A 9,459-nucleotide genomic window follows, 5' to 3' on the forward strand; every position below is an offset into this window, starting at 1 on the left:
ACCACCTCTTACCTAGTATAACACCCAAGTCAGCACCTCCAGGATTTGCTGCTTGTCAGGTATCACTCAGCTCTTGTTTTTCTGGCTTTAGTGACTACCTGCAGGTCTCAGCAGGACACTAGTGATGAAGATACAGGGTTGCAGAGCTCTTAATTTGTTAGGAGGATCCCTCCTGAAGCACAGCCCACTGACAATTTAAGATTTTTTATAAGGGATGAATTTGGACAAAATGCCAGAAATTCTGCAAGTTTCCAAATAAATTGCCTCTTCAGAGGATGACTCAGTGATTTTGCAGACTTGGAGAGAAGCGGATCAGTAGAGGGAACACTACCTAGTAGCTTTTAAGTGGTGAAAAATGATTTGAAAAGCAGTGTACAGAACTGAATATCAATCCTTGCCCTAAACCAGAAGGATTAGGGCAAAGAAAGAAGATTATAAAGGCCTAAATTATGCCTTTTGATGTGATAGTACAAAGTCAGTAGTATAAAATCTTGTTCACAAGATTGGAAGGAAAAGATAAAGTAAAACCTAGTCACAAAATTCACTTTGTGGTGAATTCCCACAATACTTTTGTATGTGGCCTAGCTGCCAATCTTTTCTCCCTTCAATTGTGATTAAAGGTAATCTTGTACGTTGTCCAGATATTTACTATTCCTGATTGATTAAAGATAAATATTTTGTTTAAATATATATATTCAAAAACAAAGGCAAAATCTCCTTGTAAGTTCTCATGGTGATGGTGCACCTGAAGATCCTAGTACCACTAGTAAGTCTAGAAACAATCCATAAGAACATGTACAGTGAGGCCAGGACAATTCCTTATGCTTAAGTCAGTTGCATAGCAGTAAAAGAATCTGAGAATCACAATTGCTCATCTGTCCCTGTCCTATTCCTCCACACACATACACTTTAATAAAAAGTAAAAGACAAAAGAGTTAAGAACTTATATCAGTTGTTAGCATTTCAAAAATAAAGATTGTGATAGAACTGTATGCATGTACATGCAGCTGAAAAATACTGAAGCAACAGGGTAACTAGAACTGTTGGTTTCCCTACACAGGAAGGCAATATAGTTTAACAAGTAAGCATAAGTTGTGATAGTGTCAAATATCAAGGCATTTTTTTAATGCAAGTTTCTGGAACATTCAGAGCTTCTCCATACACCACTAAATAGTTGTTTGACGTGGATTTTTCTATGTACAGGCATAGGCTCACAAGCCGCTCATAAATATTATGATCTATTAAGCTATAACAATGCCTTTCAGACCAGAAATCTGCAGTCAAATTCAACCCATTAAGTTCTCAACTTCACGGAAGTTGTTCTTGTGAGTCGGATTTCACCTAGACATTCCCATGAGACTGTAAGGAAATGCTCTACTAGTACAGTTCTTAATAAACCTTAAAAGACAACATGATTATGCTGTGAAGCACCTTAATGTGAGAAAAATGTGTCAGAAAGCTACCAATTTACACATGACCTACTGTTCTGTTTTGAGTGAAATGAACGAACTGTTGAGCTGAGTTAAACTATTTATCGCTCACAGGGAAGTCTGAAATTGTATCCGAAAATACATTCTGGTGTTTGGATTGTGAAATCAAAAAACTCCTTTCAAGCTCATTACTGAAATGGGCATACAAAACCTACATTCTTAATGCCATGGCCTTTTTACTACCTTGAGTCTTCCCCTCTCCCGCACCCGTTCCCCAATGGAGATGCATATGAAAGAATGGCCCAACTACTACAATCTAGCTCAGATAACTGAATAAGCCAGAAGGGATACCTTTTTCTTGCTCTATTTCATGTACTTTCTATATTGCCTTGAGAATTTGAGTGCTTGCAAGAGGCAATAGATGTACCTCATGCAGACACCTATGCCAGCAGAGCTATGCAGTAATCTGTTACAATATTCACTGGTACTGCTCTGATCACATGCTGGTACCACCAATACCACTCTGATCAAGTGAAACCAACAGAAAAACAGAGCATTTGATTCCATCATGAAGGGAATGTGGGCTGCTTTTAACCTCATAGCCCACAACGTGAGAAGAATGATTTTAGAATCATTCAGATTGGAAAAAACCTCTAAGATCATCTAGTCCAACCTTTAACCTAGTACTAACAAGTCCCCCACTAAACCACGCTACTAAGTTCTACATCTGCATGTTTCCTGAAGACCTCCAGGGATGGTGACACAACCACATCCCAAGGCAGCCTGTTCCAATGCGCACAACCCTTTCAATAAAGTTCATTCTCCTAATATCCAACCAAACATCCCCTGGCACAACTAGAGGCTTGATGTTGAGGCTTTGCAAGGTTAAAACTGAGGATTATCATAAAGGTTTTTTCCATTCACAAATCCTAGTGTTAAGAAGCCTTGGAGAAAAGTGTACAAAGATTTGGATGGCTAGGCACTAGGTAAAAGTGTTTCATTAGTTACAATTTGTTTTGTAAGAGGTCTGGCCTGCCATCTAAACTATCGCAAAAATAAAAAGGAAGAAGGACCTTCCCATACTGCTTAATGAAAAAATATCACCTTCACTTAAAGAAATGAGTGACTCCCAGAAAGAGGCTTGGAGTAAGGTTAGATTTCTTCTCCTTGCTAAATAACCATGGGCCATACAAAACATGAGAAATGTTCACAAAAAGAAATTTTCATGCCCCTCCCAATATTTTGTGATCTAGTTCACTGTCTTTGATCAAAATAGTTGTTTTCCATGCCTAGAATCATGCACACTAATGATCAGATTGTCCTTCTGCAAGACTATCAGAACACATTTTATTTACTGTGCTATGTATGCACAGCAAATGAGTCTGATGGTCCCCTGTCAGCCTGACCAGGATGCTTACATGGCTGCCAGAAAGATACATTAATAGTGTCCTCCATCACCCAGTAGGCTGCCATATCTAGAGCATGATTTAGTGAGAGAGAGCTACTTACTATTAAACAAGCTGACAGCATTGTAGAAGTCAGCTACAAGAGCTGGAGCATCCAAAATTGTGCATGAATTATGGTTTTGGCCACCTTCAACTCCATACCCTAGACACTGCCTTGAGGATGGGTATTTTGCACTTGGCAGTCAGCTGTCTCTCGAGCTATGGCGAAGCCCAATTTATCAAGTGCAAGCTGAGAAGTGGAAGATTTATGAGTACAGTATAACCCCTTAATTGGTTCAATAGGGTTTTCTCAAAAGAGGGATTACATGATAGACGAAATATATGGAAAGAGGAGGGATTAAGTTTTGGCATTCCACTATGGCTAATGGCACACAATGAATTTGACAGAATACAGATCTTACCTGAAGCAAACACCAAGCAGAGGCCAGTGATGACAGATTCCAGCTCCAAGCCATGCAGGATAAAAAGTAGGCAGAATTGAGGCTGAATAACACAGCAGAAGCAAAAGTCATGCAGGACAGTCCCAGGCCACCTATTGCAAAACAACAGGCACTTCAAACTTCAGGGTGAATATTAAGAATCCAAAACAAACTCACTGTGAGAACTGGGAAAAGCCTTTTCAAAAAACATTGACATCCAGCAGTTGCTATGGATAAGCAGCACTGGGTAGGTTTAGATTGTTTACTGAAATTTTTACTTTGCTCACAGGATATCACAATGACACAGCTTCCTGCTAGACTCAGCTTATTGATGACCTGGTCTTAAGAACTTTATTAAGAAGATGCCCATCTTATCTTGGACTACCATTAGTATTGTCTAGTAACAAGACTCAGAATTGAAATCAGAGCACAGAAGCTATTATAGGGTTGTTTCCTATCTACTTTTCCACCCCTTTCTTCTTGTGGCAGTGCAAGTTTTAAAATGAGGAACTAGTTACACAACATTAATATTTGGTCCCACTTGCAACTTCTTCTCTAAGCTTACTTCTGGACTTTGGTGGTAAAATAAGTCTAAGCTACCATGGAGAGTTATAAAGCTTGGAGGCATATGGATAAATTTTCATGCAACTTGGTCAAGGAATCAGCCTGCACTTAAATACCATGTGTAGAGGACAGAATGAATACATCTATCCCACCTTTAATACAGTATGCCTTTCTGATCACCAAGGAAGAAATGAACCTGAACATGCATCGAAGAAGAGGTTGGAAGCTGAATAAATTGAAGGCTAATCCTAGTGATGGCAGTGCACTGGCAACATTAACAAAAGATCTGCTTTCCTGATGAATGAAAATTGGAAGGTCATTAGGTTACATGTCTTCTTCAGAAATCCGGACAACAATACTGGATTTCTTAATGGTGGTACTTTGAAGAGATTGCAAGCCCCCATCCCTTAATACTAGTATGAGTGAAAAATATTGAAGTAGCATAGTGAAGCCTTCCCTTTGGACAACCTCGTACATGGAGAAAATGTCTCGGACAAGGGATTTTAAGATAAATCTTACTGAGCTTATCAATAGTTTTGTCTCAGATAATTTACTTTCTTGGGCATCTTGCTCAATTTTTGCTATTGAAGTCAGCAGAGCATAATAAACACTAACAAGAGGCAAAATGTTGGGAGAAAACACATCGGTTTCACATATTTTAAAGTAGATTCATACATTAGCTCTTAGCTTTCAGCACCTCCTTTGCCACATAAATACTGGCCTTGGTATGAGCTCCTTCTTGTGATAGTATATACAGTTGCTCGCACATCAAACAACTTCAAGTCTAATTCTTTTTTTTCCTGAAAGAAAATTTCTCTTTAATTATCTGTTGTGCCATAGACTGGAGTTTCTCCTGATAAATGTCACCCGAAAGAGAGTATATTCTCACCCATTGCTCTGGCTTGCTTCAAGAATAATTCCTGTTTACTTTCTAGGCTGGAACCAGAAACAACCTAATTTCAAATATTCAGCATACTTTGCCACCTTTTGTCTTTCAGTTGCTGCTGTGCTTCAATAGGAGAACATAGTGAGGAAGAAATACTGGTGACCAGAAACTCTGAAGCAAGACTGGGCAAGGAAAGAAAGTGAACAGCTTGTTCCTGTGAAGCAGGAACAGGATACAGTTGAAATTACTCTACAATTACGTTCCGCAAGGTCTTTTGAGTATGGAGGAATGAAGAAGGACTGAGTTGTCATCCAACACTTCATTGTGAAATGACACTTTCTAATATCAAGCTGTCAAAAGCACAAGCTATCCATTAAAGATTTTTGAAATGGCTTGAGTCTTCCTACTGTCCTGGTTTCAGCTAGTATAGAGTTAATTTTCCTCCTAGTAGCTAGGTATGGTGCTGTGTTTGGGATTTAGGATGAGAATAATGTTGATACCACACTGATGTTTTAATTGTTGCAGAGCAGTGCTTACACTAAGCCAAGGACTTTTCAGCTTCTCATGCTGCCTTGCCAGCAGGCAGGCTAGGGGTGCAGCAGGAGCTGGGAGGGGGCAGAACAAGGACAGCTGACCCAAACAGGCTAAAGGGGTATTCCATACCATCTGACATCATCACTGAACAATTAATATTGGGTGACTGGCCAGGTGCCAGGCCCCCCAGGGTGTTGGGGACAAGCTGGGCATTGGTCAGCAGATGGTGAACAATGACATTGTGCATCACTTGGTTTGTACACATTATTAGTAGTAGTACTATTATCATTCATTATTATTTTCCTTTCTTTTCTGTCCTAGTAAACTATGTCAACCCACAAGCTTTCATTTTATTTTTTTCAGATTCTCTCCCCCATCCCACAGGGGGGAGAGCAAACCACTGAGTGATGCTGCCAGCTGGGTTAAACCACAACACCTACACAACACAATTTGAGTATAAGGCTTTCTCAGGACCTCCCAGCTGCAAACCTTTAGCAGACTGGTGAGGAAGGCATAAAAATCTGCACCTGGACATAGGAAAATGATGGGTAGAGTGATCAATTAATGAATAATTCAAATGACCTGGATGATAACAGGTTTTTCTACTCCTCTACTTCAAAAAAAAAACCACTTCCATTCTCTCTTACCTTAGAGAGGGGGTAAATTTGGAAAGGAGGAGTTATTATAGGAATAAGGTGGTCTCTGTCTAGCCTACCTTGGGAGGAGGACCAGAGACAACTGTTTGTTTAGCTGGTAAATTGGATCAGTAAGTGAGCAGCTAACAGCTGCCTTCCTCCTTGCACTTAATTTTATTAGGTAAATCTAAAGCTGCAGAAAAAGTGTCAAAATAGAAAGTTTCAGTGTGAACTGACCTGAAAAATAAATGCCTTCTCTATCCTGCCTGTTCAGAAAATTCAAAGTTATTCTAGCTTCATTTCCAGCATTTTTTTTTTTTTAACTGAAAAAGTGCATAAGTCATCCCAGGAGCCCTGGGGGTAACAAAGTCCAGACTCTTTCAGACTGCTGTCTTGAACACAATGCTGGTATTTCAGGTGCCAGCTCTGTTGGAAACTCATTGCCCATGCTCTGGGTGTGTCTGACTGCGTGCATGCATTCAGTAGTATCAGGGAGGTTGGCAGTTGGGGCTGGGAAAAATGATATTTAAAGTCTTGAGCCTACTCCCCACCATACTCCACTCCCCAAGCAGTTAAAGTCACATAAAGGAACTGAGCTCATTTTTAGTAGAAATACAGTGAGTGTTACTTCCTTAAAAACTTACAACTTGTGAGTTAGCATCATATATTCACCCATGAAAACAAGTATTCTCCACTTCCTGTAAACTAATTAGTCTTATACTTTTTTACATCTTCCTATAGCGTACAGTAGCATTTTTCCTACTTTTACTGGGAGCTTGTAACAATTAGGGTGATGGTTTGACCAGATGATCTTGAAGGTCTTTTCCAACTTTTATGGTTCTAATTCTCCTTCTAAATACAGTGCCTAGGCATGGACATACAATACTAACTTCTTCATCAACTCCTTCCATATGTCCTTAGCCACATCTACTACATGTTCAAGTCAAAACAAATGCAGAAACATCACTGCATCACTTCTGACTGCCCAGAACAGAAAAAAAAAATTGTTAGTTAAAGCACTACTCACTAACATCCTGCTGAAATATAGCATCAGCTACTCACTGCATCCTGAGACCCAATAGCTAGAAGCACAGCTGACCTGAACATTCACTATATTTCCTGGCCTCAGTTTCAATTGGCTGCCACTGATACAACTCAGCAGACTTCAGTAAAGCTGATCAACTCACTCCCATGTGGAACTTAGCCTAAGAAATTCCTAGAAAAGTGTCATTGCCTAAAACTTTATCGAAGCCTGAACATAATTCTTACCTACTACTCCCAACAGCTACAATTGATCTTTCTTTGCTTATTATCTGATTGACCCACTACATACTGCAATAAGACAGGCTGTTAAGTGCATTGGGTTGTTTTACAGCTCCCCTGTAGAACGTCTTAATTAGTATGCCCAATATTGTTCTAACACAAGTAAAGTGATAAAAAATATTGGCAGTATTGCCTCTTCTGCATTGTGATCATTCATGTTCACATGTGGTCCTGAGAGGTGTTTGATAACTAAGAGAATAGGAGGAAGTGACTGTGGTAAACAGTTCCCTGATCCTATATAATGTAGCCGATGAAAGATCACAAAATCTTCTTCCTGTTGTGAATTCCTTTGCATATCTTAGTAATATTGTCTTCTGTGTCCAACAAAAACAACAATAAATGTCTCAGCAGGAGAATTAATTGCCACTCTTCTGTTTTAAGACTGCCACTGTTGTCATGGAGTTCCTGCCACACAGGTGATTTGGCCTGCATTGATATTTTTCCCTGCTTTATTACTCCTGCCTCACTTTTCCTGCTGTATACAAGTAGACAATGTTGGTCCATCAATTCCTGTGATAGACAAACTATTTCTTTTTCTTCTTAGGAGCAAATCCCAGCGAATGATAACAGTATTTCCCTCCATCACTTCCATCTCTGTAATTCCTTCCATGGTGGCTTGACAGGATTTGTAGTATTGACAATTTTCTGTTTTGCCAGATGGTGGAAATTCAGTGTAGACTCATTTCACATTTCAAAGGAATATGGAAATATCCACACATACTGTGTCACACTTTAATTAATGGCCCTATCTAACATTATACATCAGAAAAAATAATAATCTCTCCACCTAACACAGCATTGTTTTAGGCTTCCCATACTGGATTTGTTCAGACAGCTATAGTCTCTAATGAACTATGCATAATATCATGCCCATTTTTCCTCAGAAATGCACAATGACTTAAAATGCAATGTAATAAACCAGCTTCTTAATGAATTTCCTCTGTCTTTGCCACTCATAATGATATGACAGTTTTTTCCTCTGTGATCAGTATGTACACCTTGGTCACCCACTAGGTGAACCAGAGTCTTCATGTCCTGTGACCATGTTCCACCACTGGGAAGTGAGGTCTGCAAGCATGTATAGACAGCAAGGACGGGGCTGTGAGGATAACTGGTTAGTGGCTGTGCATGTGTAACCTTGGAAAAAGTTAACTTTGTAGCTGGTAAAAATAAGAGAAATCAGGGATTACAGAGGAAAGACAAAACTTATGTATATTTGAGGTTGCTGTGGGACTGTGCAAACCTTAGCCTGGGATATTTAGGGGAAGATCAAAGGCTGGAAAGGGAGGCCTCAAGGCAGGCTGGAAATAAATTAGTGTGGGGAAAAGGAAAGGAAGAGGGACAAAGTGACTGGTTGTGTGTAACTGAGATATAGGTAGGTGCATTTGTCTTTGAGACTTGTGCCTGGTCACTGCAGTCTGTCCTGTTGGCTCCTTAAATCCTCTTTCTATTCTTTCTGTGACTTTACTCTCTGTTCTGGAAGTGCATAGGTCAGATCTGCAAAGATGAACAGCAGCAAACAGACCAGGGAGGACAAATCCCCCAGGTCTCAAGTCCACCATATTCTGTTTCACTTAGGTCATGACATACTTGCCTCTGTCATGCCAGGTCAATAAATACTATAGGACCCATTAGAGTGAGATGTGAAAATACTTGTGTGCAGTTACCTGACCTCCTATGGGGATTTCTAGCTTTCTTCATGCAGTCCCTTCCAGATATAAGCAGCTCTCTGGGAGCTGACTCATCTCTGTGTCTCAGCTCCCAGTGCTCCCAGTTCTAGATGGGCTTGTGTTGAGCACAGTGGTGGACCCTGCACTCCTGGGCATTTATGCAGCACTGCAGCTGGGTGTTACACCCTTCCAGTCAGAGGAGCTCTGAGGAGTAGAGGGTATAGCCATTCATGCTGCATCTATTCTAGGAAATAAAATATCCCTGAGATTGTTCTTGGGAACTGAGGCCAAATGACACAGTAAGGCTGGCCTCCATAGAGCATACGTCATCCAAAACACAGGGTGATCAATTCCAAAATGACGATTTACAGTCCATAATAACCCCTACATTGTAGTATTTGGGAAAATGCTCATTGGTCTCAAAGAGGTATGCCATAGCTTGTACAGCACAGATGACTGTGAGACCATACACATGCCTGTGACCTTCCCCATTTAGCTTACTAGTATAGATACTTGGGGAGTTTGTGTGATG

General features: G+C 40.2%; 1 protein-coding gene and 1 long non-coding RNA gene across 3 annotated transcripts in view; one reads left to right on the plus strand and one right to left on the minus strand.

The window, feature by feature from the left end:
* The window catches only part of LOC121068042, a 39,913-nt gene extending 36,491 nt beyond the window's left edge, over nucleotides 1-3,422 (plus strand). The window contains exon 3 of the long non-coding RNA XR_005818573.1: nucleotides 3,304-3,422. This is a non-coding gene — a long non-coding RNA (uncharacterized LOC121068042). The remainder of the gene's footprint in view (nucleotides 1-3,303) is intronic.
* Nucleotides 1-6,998, minus strand: part of LRFN2 (leucine rich repeat and fibronectin type III domain containing 2) — a 228,541-nt gene extending 221,543 nt beyond the window's left edge. For both annotated transcript variants that reach the window (XM_040553080.1, XM_040553079.1), the window contains exons 1-2: nucleotides 6,962-6,998; nucleotides 3,298-3,428 (exon numbers count right to left, since the gene is read on the minus strand). The gene's annotated coding sequence lies outside the window, so the exon portion shown is untranslated. The remainder of the gene's footprint in view (nucleotides 1-3,297; nucleotides 3,429-6,961) is intronic.
* Between the last annotated feature and the right edge of the window lie 2,461 nt (nucleotides 6,999-9,459).

The sequence above is a fragment of the Cygnus olor genome, chromosome 3 (genome assembly GCF_009769625.2).
Source record: "Cygnus olor isolate bCygOlo1 chromosome 3, bCygOlo1.pri.v2, whole genome shotgun sequence".
Taxonomy (NCBI): Eukaryota; Metazoa; Chordata; class Aves; order Anseriformes; family Anatidae; genus Cygnus; species Cygnus olor.